Source organism: Rissa tridactyla, chromosome 4 (assembly GCF_028500815.1).
Source record: "Rissa tridactyla isolate bRisTri1 chromosome 4, bRisTri1.patW.cur.20221130, whole genome shotgun sequence".
NCBI lineage: Eukaryota > Metazoa > Chordata > Aves > Charadriiformes > Laridae > Rissa > Rissa tridactyla.
In genome coordinates this window covers 26,567,257-26,580,257 of record NC_071469.1, presented here as the reverse complement: position 1 = coordinate 26,580,257, position 13,001 = coordinate 26,567,257, and the positions used below count along the sequence as shown (strand labels likewise).

The window sequence follows — 13,001 nt, the reverse complement described above, 5'->3', positions numbered from 1 at the left end:
GTACCCTTATCAAGCTACATAAATATCCTTCACATTTCACCCTTGTTTCCTCATCCAGTAAGGTATGTAGAGGACCTGGGCTCTCAAGTGCATCTACCATACCTGGACTCTTTTTTTCCTGAAAAAAGATCTTTTTTCAAGCAGTTGTTAAATCATACTTGAGATAAGTATTTTTATCTTGTGTTTTCAACCAGGGACTCAAAATATGGCTTCTGACTCTGCTACTTACTTTGTGTGTGACCTTTGACAAGTCAGCCGGCCACTCTGCTTCAGCTTGTCATTTGTACAATGAAAATAGTGACCGCAGTTTTCAGAATTAGTGGAATTAAATACCCAGCTTGACATATCTGTAAAAGAAACCCTCAGTAGTTAGAAGACAGGAGGGCATTGCATTTTGAATATAAGACTTGTTGAGATGCTCCAAATCGATTTCAGTGGCAAACTAGGAGTCCAATTAAGAGATCAGAATCAAAATAATTTCTTGTACCTAAGCTCAAGTTCTGTATTGTTTTGGTCACCATATAGGTGGAATAATTGTAGCACAGTGACTGATATCCCACAAGTCATGTAAGAGGACATTGGGAGAGATGTTGGATATTGGGAGAAATAAATTCTTATTTATCAGATTATTTTCCCTAGTAAAATTTGTATTTTCCTGACAAAAACGATGCAAAAGACTCTGAATTGCCAGCCTCGACACAGATTATTTCTTTGATACTGTCCAATAATTAACTTCTTTCCTAATGAAAAATTGGGAATTTTAAGTTCTTAAAATAGTAATACCTTTTTTGTTTCCTTAAGCCTGTGAATCACACTTCTCTGTGAATAAGGAGCATATGGTCATTGAAACGATACCACCTCTGACATGGGTGTAAATGTTAGCATAAAGAATTCCTGCAGCTTCTCAGCATTAACAACACTGACTGTCACAATTGTCATTTATATTGTTCTGAAACATGCAACTTGGGCCCCCATATACATTCGTGTATTTATATTGCATATTTACAATATATTTGAACTATTGTGTATTTACATATTGTACTAAGCATTTAGCATCATCTTCATATTTCTTTCAACTCACAATTTGGCATTATTTTAGGCATTTTACAACTTTGGTCTTGGTGGTTTCTCATACAGAGAGAATTTCAAAGACATCATATTCTTTTCAGATTAACTCCTTCTAGTGTCCTGGTTTTCAAGCTGCCTTGGGTTTGAGTGCCTGCCTGATGAGGCAAGGTCACTGTTGCATTTGAATAACAATCTTTCTGTAGCCAGGCTCCTTCTCCATATGCAGAAGGGGTCGTGCACTGCACAGAGCCCATTTATTGCATTGCCATTGGCCATCAGCTCCAAGGTGAGAGGCAGCGCTAAAGCCACAGGTGGAGAAGAGAGGAAGAGAGCGAGCGAGACCTGCACGAGGCCACTTATCGAACTGCATCTAAGCAGCAGCAAGTCTCAAGAGTTCCTCCAGGGAAATGTCTACCCGCCTCTCTGTATTGCCTCTCTTCTGCATCTCAAGGTCTGACTTCAAGAGCAGCTTCAGATACAGATGAATCATTGGCTGTGAGCCTGAATCAGAGAGTTCGTTTTCAGAGGCAGCAGGAAGGGTCCAGCAAAATAATGGTGCTCTGATAAGCAGCTTGTGTTGCAGGAGAGAGAAAAATCCTGACGCTTTTCCTCTGTATTCTTTTTATTTTTTTCACTGACCTCCAAAGCTTCAGGGCTTTCACTGCTCCCCTTCCCTCGTGGCATGTCATCACTGAGAGTCCTCCAGCTAGGACAGCCGGCAGCACTGTCCATCAATGCCACTCGCAGAGTCAACAACAGGGACCTGTGCGAGGAAGAAACAGCAATCTGTGCTCCAAAAGCATCTAAATGATTTCTGGACGTGCAAGGGAAAAGGGACAGAGCAGAATGGTAAGAAGAGCAGGGGGCCTCCAAAGCAGCTGGTAGTCAGGACCAGCCAAAGCCAGACTGTGTCCCAGCATCCAGATGTTTGTCTGGTTTGCAGCATCTTGGTGTTCACAGAGGAGCCTGGACCCAGCACAATCAGGAATTCTTAGTTCAAAAAAACTGGTTTCTTCTTACAGGAGAGCGGCGGCAGCAGCTCCAAAGAGGAATGACTTTACCGTGAAAGAAGGAGAGACAGGCAGACACTTTGAGAAATGTCCTTCACATGATTTAGTGCAGTGGCAAGGCTCTCGGGAGCTGTCATGCAAAAACAGAGACGGGAGGGAGAGATGAGAGAAATGGGTGTTTGAAACAGGTTTACAGTGTTGAAATGCTCACTGAAGCGCTTTACTCTTTTAAAATGAAGTCAGCAGTGCCAGCTTTTCTTTTTATTTCCCCCTTTTTCCCAAATAACCTGCTACTCACATTAATTATTTTCTACTATCACCAGCCTTCTGGGCCAAGTCTTGACAACCTCAAGGACAGTGACTTTGCTGATACGTACTGGGGAAGCTATGAAATAGCTCTCAGATGTATAAATTTTAAAACAAAAACAAAAGTCAAATAATTAGTCCATATTTTCCCAGCAGGAGTTTATGCCAGATAGGAAAAGCTGCCATCTTTCTGCTTTGTTTTAGCTTTTTAGATGTGATACCTCATTAACACCAGTGCTTTTTTCACCCCAGACACTCTGTTTTTCAGTTCTAGCCATTACCCCAAAGCGAGTGCCTCAGTAAGCAGACAAATGCATGTGCTTATACATATGCAAACTCCCTCAGCTCCCAGGCTTCCTGGACTGCAGAGTCCCCTTCTCCTGCCACAAAGACAACCGCTTAACTGGCCCTCTTTCCTGACCTTAGCAACCCCCTGTAATCCACAGATACCAGCTGCCTTTTCTTTTAGACACAGAGTAACTGGTTCGTACCTAGTCCTGTATCAAACCTTCCCTTCTGAAAGGAATGAAAAAATGCTGCTTCAGTTCCTGCCCATGCTCAGTGTGTGCTTATCTACACCTGGGGATCCGGACCACGCTCGCTGCCTAGAAACGCCTCGAACATCTTTCTAGAAGGCTCTTTGGGTCTGTGTGGAGTCCGCTTGTCCCAAGATCCGCAGTACCTTGCAGAATCAGGCTCTATTGAACTGTTTGGAAACAGAGGGTGCAAAATTAACTGTAGGAGTTACTCATCATTTTGTATGACTAGACCCTGAGAATGGCAGTCAGAGAACTGCTTTAATTATGGGAAGAGGTGCCTAAATCATCTGTAAACATCAAGACATTTCTTTATTCTGTATCCTCCACATTTTGCACTTCTCACCTGCTGCAACTAGAAGAGATTTCAGAGTGTATTTAGTAGGTAATTACCCTGGAACTGCAGATGCAGTTATAAAATGTGAAACTGGCCGTATTTTCACGTTTCCTCTTTATGAATAGCCACAAAACATCCACTGTCCAATCAACAGCCCTTAAACCTGAGCGATGATATGTGACCAGCTCCACTGAAGATGTTATCCATTCATGCGAGAAATAAGCAGACACAATTGTTGGAGATAATTAGTTTGCACTCCACAGACCCGTCACGATCCTTGGCACTGGTAGTCACTTAACGAGAGTGCCACAGGCTGTTATTCTGAGAGCAGGGAGCTTCTGCACGCACCAGGCCATACAACAAATGTTCCGCTTTTTCATTTGTGCGCTACGTGCTTTCTCATGAGAGCGGCTTTGCACAAGGTGTAGCCAAAGACTGGACTTTAAAGCAGCTCTCTTCAAAAGAAGCGTTCACACCTGCTCATAGGGAAATGCAGGTGTGAATCTGAAGTAAATCCAGAAACATCAGTGTGGCCATTCCGGATTTACATCAGTGTGACAGACTAAAAATGGCTTCAGATATTTAAAAATAACGATCTTTGCTGAAATTACAATCTTTCACATCTGTCATACTATTGATATTGCACCTGAATGTCATGGTGGATGACAGCGTAGAAACACGAAAGGCAGATTTTTTAATTTAATTTCCATTTCCTCTCTTATCCCATTACATTTTCGTATTCCTCAGTGTGACAATGAGCGTCACTCAGTCAACATCCCAAATTTCTAGTCAGCTTTAGCTTCCATTTCTCGCATATAAGCAGCTACACTGACGGTTCTTAAACTTTTGTTTAGGGAAAACTTTGTTTAAGATGGATATCTTATTTTATAAAATTACAGAGTTCCATGCATCCTGTTTGGGCTTTACATTAAAGTTAGAACCAAAAATCCTCATCCAGTCAGTTCAGAAGCAAAGACTTGCAAAGGCCAGTGTTGCCAGATCTTGGTACTCTTTACCATGATTGCATTTTTTCTCACAATACAGCTTCTCAGAAAAAAAAAAAAAAAGAATATATCCCCAAAAAATCTAAAAATTATTCCTAACCATTTTAGAACAACTCAGTTAATTATAGGGAGTTTTGCATGGGAAAACTCTGAAGCGTTTTTTTTTCCTCCTCAGAAGTGATGCGAGAGGGAGAGATTTTTAGTTTTCATTGTTCATAGAGACAGTAGGGGTTCTTTTAAACTAAAAATCAAAGCTTTCTCAGCACAGGTTAGTTGCATACACAGCAGGAGCACTATACTCCACCTCTTGGGGGGGCAGCATGAGGCCCTCGTAAAGCATAGTAGTTCAGCATTGGGCAAACGACTCTGGGGAAATACTACAAGGCAACAACAAAGGAAAAACCTTGAAAGTCATAATGTTATTTTAAGGAGTCTACTATGTGCTGATGGTCTCGATCATAAAATGATCTCCATTGCATTGAAGAGATTTGTTTCAAACCTCCTCCTGCAGGGAAGCTGTTATGATGATATAACAGGTCCTGACTCCTGTAATTTATAAGATATGTCCAAGCCGTGAAAAGATGAAACATTCCACAAATCACTTTAATGGAGGTCATCATAGAAATGATCCTTGTGAACTAGAAACTGTCTGACCAAGCTCGATGTGCTGTGGTTTGTGATAGAGCTGCACAGCTGCATTAGAAGCTGTTGGCCACCAACAGTATTTAACTCAATTGCACTCGTTTTGGGGTTTGCAGGGTTGGTCATTACGGTTCCATGAAGCCCAGCTCTACAGAGTTTCAACTACATAATCTCCAAGTTAAATTAGCAGCAATGAGTAGTTAATAAAAATAAGGCATCTACCTCTCTTAGTGCTGCTTGTGCTTTACAGCCTGCTGCAACAACATCTGTCGGGTTGGTGCCTGTGAGCAGGCACACCGCAGAGGAGACAAATTTAAAAGCGCCATCCTCAAACATCTCTTGATGTCACTGAGCTCAGGGCCAGGCATTGTGTCAAAATAAAGAATGATGAAGAGATTTTTTTCATGGGGTAATTCTGCTAAAGTTCTGGAGGTGTACAAGTATAATTGGGATCAAAATTTAGCCTTCAAACTACTGGCTGCAAGCAGTTAAGGGACAGTCCTCTTTAGCTTAAGCATTTGACTACTACTTTGAGATTAAAGAGTTTAAACTCCAGAAGTGAGACTTGCCTTCATTTATATAGAACCACAGGAAACCTCTATCAATGTCACTGAGTCCCCGTTTCGAACATAGCGAGATCTGACAGCTGTTCAGACAGTAGGCATACCAGCAAATCTTCCTTTTTCTGGCAAGAGGAACCGCGTTGCACAGGTCAACAAAATCTGCAAGGCTATTAAGTTACATCCAGTTTGCAAATGTAATTTCAATAAACATTTGTCTTTTCAAAAATCCTAGAGAGCTTGTTTGGTTTAGGAAGGAGAACACAACCATCTGCTGGGAGACAAAACAAGCAGCTCCAAAGCAACTTGGATTCCCCACTGTCCAAACATCAAAAGGCACTGGGGGTCCAGTATGGGTCCTGGTTGGTGTTCTCCAAAATGAAATCATCAACTCTGTAATCTGACTCACAAGTGCAGAAAAGGAATAGCCAGATACCTCATCTTCTCTTTGTAGTTAGGAATAAATTCCTGCCGGGGCATCCTATTAGTCATATTTCCCTATCAGAATTATTTACTGTGATTCCTTTTTCTCCCTCCCATAAAGCTTTATGTTGCATCCCTTTGGATTTATTTTCTTGGCATAGAAACAGATGGGGAGAAAATGAAGGCTTGTCATGAAGTCCTGAAGGATGTGGTTTCTCAGGTTTTGGGGGGGAAGAATTTTAGGGGAGAGGGTCCCAAGTAAAAATTATTTAAGCCTTTTTAGTAGAGACTTACAAAGATTGAATCTAGCATTTTTCTTGATGTCAAAGAAGATCTGACAATTCACGAGTTGTATTTGGGGAAAAACGGGCTGCAACTGAATAGTCATTTCGATGTTTTCCTGTAATAGCTGGGTATCCTTTGCAAACAAATCTACTCAAAGCAGAAGTGATGAACTTCCGATGCAATATGGTGCTGGCAGAGCTACTGCCGAAGAGAATGTTTAAGAAAGGAGATTTTCCTCTCAAAGAGGAAAAGACATAAGAGACTTCCAGAAAAAGGCTAGTTATGTGAAGCATAAACCTAGTGTGAGAGTGCACAGGTCCTTTTCCTGTCTGTTTCAGCTGTCTTGACAAATCTAAAGAGCAAGTTCACAAGACTTGTAAATCTGAAACAAGTTTCCCGGTTTGTTTGCTTTGAAGAAATTTTCCCCCTTCAGAAGGGAAGAGATTCAGAACAAGTTACACTCGTTTTTTTAATAAAGGTGACATCAGAATAGGTCTAGCAATAACATCCTCATGCAAGGTTTAAAAATGAGCTTTTTCAACCATAAAATTACTAATTGTCTGCCTTGTAAAAAGATAAATAAAATGAATGTTTCATTACTGTCAAGCTCTCAATTTCTTGTTTTATATGGAGCAAAATTAACCAGTTTCAGCTACACGAGTATGAAAATTTGAGATATGGTGCTAGCTTTCCTAGAAGAAATCATAAAGAGCTGATTGTCTGTATTTTTTAATTGAACTTCTTTCAGTCTGGCAGACAGCTTGTCTCCTAAAAACACTGGAGAATGGGTGGTGCTGGAGACATTTCTGAAAAGGAATGCTATCAAAAAGTTATTGCAAAGGTGGCCAAGGGCCTGGATACTCAGCGCTTTTTTCCATTTTGCCACCATTTCCTTTTGTGCCTTTGAGCAAATTGTTTGCCTTCTCTGGTCGTTGAGACCTGACGATTTTTTGCTTAATACATACCAAGGAAAGAAAACTTGATAGAATGCAGCACGCAAATGGCTAACAAATGGCTAACAAATGGTTAACTTGTGTGCAAGAAAGACCATGTGCAAGTTGTACCCACTGCCTTGAGCACCTATGAGACTCCAGCAACCCGCACATCTGCTTTCCAAACCACAGAATAAAAAAGGAACTATGGGAAAGGTTGCCTGAAGGAGTCTGTATTGAGTCTGACCCTGGAAATTTTTAGCTTTGTGTCCCCCATATAACATCTCATTCCAGCTGCCAAGCATAGGCTATGTAACAGCCACAGTACTCAGCTTGTGTTGATACGGGCTCTGACTTCCGTGCAGTATTTCAGCTGTTCTAAATCTTTTGCTTTATAGTTAAAATTACAACCATTTATATGTGCATTTCTGGCAACTGCATCAATGTAAATAGTTATAATGTTAACCTCTTGGAGATAGTACAGTCACGACTCTCAGTCATATGGCATTGGTATTACTATTAGCCATAATATATGCCTGTAAAGTTTTTTGAAATCCTCTGATGAATTTAAGCAGTAACCTTCAAGAAAATTTTGAAGGACTTATGCAGCACCATATTTTGTGATCTGGCATACGCAACACATATTTGCTAAGAAGCAAAGGGGCTTACGTTCAGCTGACCACACGTTGGCATCTCTAAGTTTGTTGTCTGGAACAGTAATCACTGGAAATCTAGTCAATATATACTCAATGGAGCTTACGCCATGACTGATCTGATCAAACAGTTTGCCAGCAGCCTCTAATTTAATACTAAATTCTAAGCTCCACAGGTAGACCAGATTTCCATGTTTATAAAAGTTTATACAACTAGCTCAGGTATGGAAGCCCACACTGTAGACACTTGAAAATATGAATACCATCCCTTGTTCCTGACCTGGGTTTTGGTTTGCGTACATTGTCTAGTAATCATAAGAGCCAAGAAGTCTAGCAGGTCTCCTTTTTTCAGCATCCAATTCCCCTCTCAGCTTTGTACAGCAAAACATGCACTTCTGCAAAACAGCAATTGGTTCCAACTAGCTCATAACAGGGCCTTTTTAATATACAGCTGTCTGCATTTTACTTACCCATCCAAACATATTGATAGCAACTAACAGCATTTACATAATACACCATTTTAAGTAGCTAGGCTGTAAACAAATTTGCAATGTACAAGTGGTTGCCAAGACACCAGTACTGCGGCATGGAGCTTAGGCAGATCTTATACGTTTACAACCAAAAACATAATTCAGAAAACCTCTCTCCAGAGGCTCGTTACATAGTCCCAGCTTGACCAGCAGAGTCTCTTAGACAGTTACATCTACCTCCCCAAACCAGAGGAGCAGGGTGTGAGGTGCAGAGTTTGGTGCCAATTACTCAGCTGCAACCAGGTGTATGAAAAGAAACAGATCCAGTTCATTTAGCGGTTCCATTTATACACTTATACAGCATGTCTAATTTCCAGCAATAACAGGTCCAACACAAGAAACGACAGTCAAAAGGCAATAAAAAGTGCAGTTGAAAATACTATTGAAATGATTCAATTTAGGCCCACTGAATAAAGTTAAAATATGCTTCATGCATATAATATACATTATACATTACAATAATTACATCATTTACTTATACATTATAGTAATTAATATGTTTGGAGATGAGCAAAGTCAGAACAAAGTGCTTTAATCAGCTTTTTCTTCAGAACATTTGGATTATGCAGAAACTGAATTTTCTATCAAAAAATCATTCCCAGCACAGGATTCTCGGTCATGGAGCTTATGGGCTTAATAACATGGCTACAAAAATTAAACACTGTGGCATAAGGGCTTTTGTAGGCACTATCTGTAGTTAATAAGTGATTGAAGAGGAAGCAAAGAGTTTTTCTGAGAAAAAGTGAAGTCAAGGGTAGGTGCTGAAGACTTTGGAAAAAAGATTGTCACGGCCATGACATTACATGACAAAATAAATCAAGTCAGAAAGACATGGAGAAATGTAGCTTCAAGGGAAGAAGACGTGCCCGGTTGCAGGGTCTGAGCAAGCATGTATGAGGCCACATTTTGCCAGATCCTGACACCAATGGGTGGCTTTCAAATGGGTTGGCCACTACTGTTGGACTCTGTTGTACAAGCTTTTAACTCGGTTAACAACATTAAAAGACACTCGGTGAATGGCCACTTATGTCTTATCGTAATGTCTGGTGAAAAGGAGCATCCAGTCTTGCAGACAGAGGCATCGGGGCAACAAAACTGGTGAGGGGTCTGGAGCGCAAGTCTTATGAGGAGCGGCTGAGGGAGCTGGGGTTATTCAGCCTGGAGAAAAGGAGGCTGAGGGGGGACCTTATCGCTCTCTACAACTACCTGAAAGGAGGTTGTAGCAAGGTCTGGGTCGGTTTATTCTTCCCAAGCTACAGGCGATAGGACAAGAGGAAACAGCCTCAAGTTGTGCCATGGGAGGTTTAGACTGGATATTAGGAAAAATTTTGACACTGAAAGCGTTATCAAGCATTGGAACTGGCTGCCCAGGGAAGTGGTTGAGTCACCATCCCTGGAAGATTTTTAAAAATGGGTAGACATAGTACTTTGAGATATTGTTTAGTGATGGTTTTTGTCAGAGTTAGGTTGATGGTTGGTCTAGATGACCTGAAAGGTCCTTTCAACCTAGGCAATTCCATGATTCTATGATCTCATGTTTGGAAGAGTAAATCAAACATCTTTTTTCCTGCAAAATGTGTGTGAAAAGATTTCCCTGCAGGTCACACACTCATAATGTGGTGACTATGTTGTCAGTCATGTCTGTGAGAGATGAAGAGAGCAAACAGCAAAAATTATTTGAACTACAAAATTCTGGTCTAAATTTCATCCCCGTGTAAAATCAGGAGATGCTCACCTATGAGAATTCACTTTAATCTGAGTCTGGGTTTTTACAATTATGAAGGCAAAGGGTTTAATTCAGTCTTCATGCATTAGAACTTTAGTATTTCTTTTGCAAACCTATGTGGGTCCTTCAGAAAGGAGGATCTGAACTAAGAAGATTTGACTGAAGACCTTTGTTTACCCCAGCTGAGATTTCTGAGCTCAAATATAAACAGTTAATTTCATTTTGTCACTGAAACGAAGACACATACCTTTCTGGTCTGCTTTTAACATGTCAGATCTTCTAAAAACCTTTTAAAAGTCAATGTGACTTTTTTTTTTTTTTTCCACTTTAGGCTTTGCTTCAGAACCTCAGCCCTTAGCTTATCCATTTCATGATCAGTCACAAAAACATTTTGGGGAAGATTTCACATCTCTAACTGGACACCTAGAATTCAGAAAACCAGGAATACATTCCACCAGAAGAGTTAGTGACATTGAAGTGTATTTAAATCAATAAGGAATTTTGCCCCTGAGATGGCATGCTTGATAATGCTAGAAAAGCTAGAAAACAGAATGCCTTATTTGTCAGTAAGATCAGAAAGAATCTGAATATTCTCTGTTTGGAAAGAGCAGAGTGCCAGGGAGACCAGTAAGTTGAAATGCAGCAGCTCTGTAGGAGAGGATGCACCACAAGCCCCATAGTGGGATTTGGTGGGAAAAGTAATATTCCCCATGGCATCACGCTGACTATGCACACTGCCAAAATGAAACTACCACAGCTTTTGGTGTGAAGAAGTAACTGCTGTGGCGCAGATGGTTCAAATCTGTTCTATCCATCCGTGCTTTTCTGAGGTTGCATCAGCCAGAGTCTCAACTCCTCGTCCTCTGCAATGGACCCAAGCACCTCCTGTGCCGACTGGGCTCGTATACTGCTAATAGAAACTGAATCAATGCCTAGAAGTTTTGAACTGAGATTTGCTAATGGCAAAGTAAAACAAACGGATGCAGCTTTGAAAAAGACAGGGAGAAGTAGATTTATATTATACTATTTGCCCTGAAAAAAAAAATATCAAGATTACTTGTTTCTTTCACCACCAATTGATACAGAAGAAAACATCTGTCACTAACTGGCACTAAATTGTCTTAGCAGCATAGGAGTGGACTGAAATCCTATTCTTGATGTGTCAGAGCAATTGATGACAGTAAAACCAAACTGTGTATCTGTTTTTTGATTCAGACATCAGCTATGTTAGAACTCATAAAAGCAAAGCTACACATCTAATGACTTGAATGCAATAGCGCGTTTTTCAGGGAAGTAAAGCTCTTCAAGATTTTTCAGGAAAGTGGTATAGTTATCAGGACACGTTAGCTGATAGCTGGGCATGATTTAAGAAGGAAATGTCCTAGATGACTGGCAGAGTTTTCTAATTCTCAAGCTAATACACGACACCAAAAATTTAACATAACTACAGAAACAGCTGTTACTAAATGCATTTCTGCAGTTGCTGGAAGACTTATTTTGAAAGTTTGGAAGCTTGCCGGCGAGCTCAGTCTAAGCTGAACAATACTAGCTCCAGTGAGAGGGAGACAGCAAAACCAGAGGAATCTCACACTGCCTGAGGGGCAGACTGAGGAGACTGCAGAGACATGGGTTTCTTTTCTACAGCTGTGTGATTAACTAGACACAAGATATATTGAGGTTTGTTTCTGTTTTTTCCCCTCTGCTTGCTTAACTTCGAATTCGGCTCTGTATTGATGGCTCTGGATACAGGCTTCTATTTGGATGGAGTAGAAACGCTGAAAAATTTTAAATACATTAAAATTAGACAGATCCAGAATATGTGAGTTCATTTGTCAGGGAGCTCTCCCACGCCATGGAGTACTTGGAGACAGCTTGAACCTTGCCTGGGAGATGGACTTTCTCAGTTCTTGTACCAGAGCAAAGTGACACTGTAGCTGTGTGTCTCCATTTACCAGCAATATAAGCATGCTACTTATTTACATCCCGTCCATCTTGTGAGGTCTCCAATAACATGAAAAGCATTTACATTCAATATGCTCCATTTCACTAGATCCACAGAAACCTTTACTTTAGCTGCTGAAAAAGACAGTGTAAAAGAGTTCAATTGTCTCCATTTTACAGATGGGAAAAATGAAATTTGAAGAGGTATGTGCTTAAGAGTTGACACTGATTTGGTGGCTTAAACAGGAAAAGGACTTCTAGCTCCTTTTAAATAGCATGATCAGTAGGATGTATTAAAATTTCAACCATCTGTCAAGAGGAATGTCTTGTCACATTTTATTTTGTTTACTTTTTATTATCAGGAAAGAGATCTGACTCTGCCCCCAGGCTATGAGAACAAAAGTGGTTTCTGCTGAGGCTTTGGCTTCAGCTTCTTCAGTTCTCTTTTCTATTGCCTTTTAATTTCGTCTCCTTTGTGCTTGGATCTTGTCTAACCTAGCCCTGATCTTACAGGATTAGAGATCTCCCAAAAATATTTGATTATATATCTCTGTTACTAGCTGACAAATAAACTAGCATAGGTTCATTCTTACATCCCGGGCTGCATTCATTAGAGTTACCATTTTCCTCAGGCTTTCCTAGTCTCCATATGCGCAATTCTTTGTTGTGGAGCAGCTCAGGCTCTTGCTGTGTCACAGTCTTCTGTAAGACCACATTGGCTAGGTTTCCAAGTCTGAGGCTATGGGAAGAGATGCCTTCTTTGTCCTTTGAATGAAAATATCTTGGAATATAAAATTCTGGAATTCTGCTTTCTTGAAGGATTATTTCCCCTGCACCATTTCTAGTTTAGAAAAAAGGATTGTCTGAACTGGGAGTCATGAACTGTTTATTGCGTTACTTGCTGCAAAGACCTGCTACCAGCTGGCATTACAGTCAATAGTCCAGACAGTATTGGAGACGGACTAAAACTACAGTGACTTACCCTAGAAAAGGACACCTTATTTTAGGAAAGTGAGGAAGTGGTCTTCCTCAAAAACTTTTCACATCA

The 13,001-nt window shown here is 40.6% G+C and overlaps 1 long non-coding RNA gene across 1 annotated transcript in view; it reads right to left on the bottom strand.

Annotated features, from left to right (window-relative positions):
- Window positions 1-228: 228 nt before the first annotated feature.
- The window catches only part of LOC128908851 (uncharacterized), a 39,390-nt gene continuing 26,617 nt past the window's right edge, over window positions 229-13,001 (bottom strand). Inside the window, exons 3-4 of the long non-coding RNA XR_008466146.1 lie at window positions 1,708-1,831; window positions 229-347 (exon numbers count right to left, since the gene is read on the bottom strand). This is a non-coding gene — a long non-coding RNA (uncharacterized LOC128908851). The remainder of the gene's footprint in view (window positions 348-1,707; window positions 1,832-13,001) is intronic.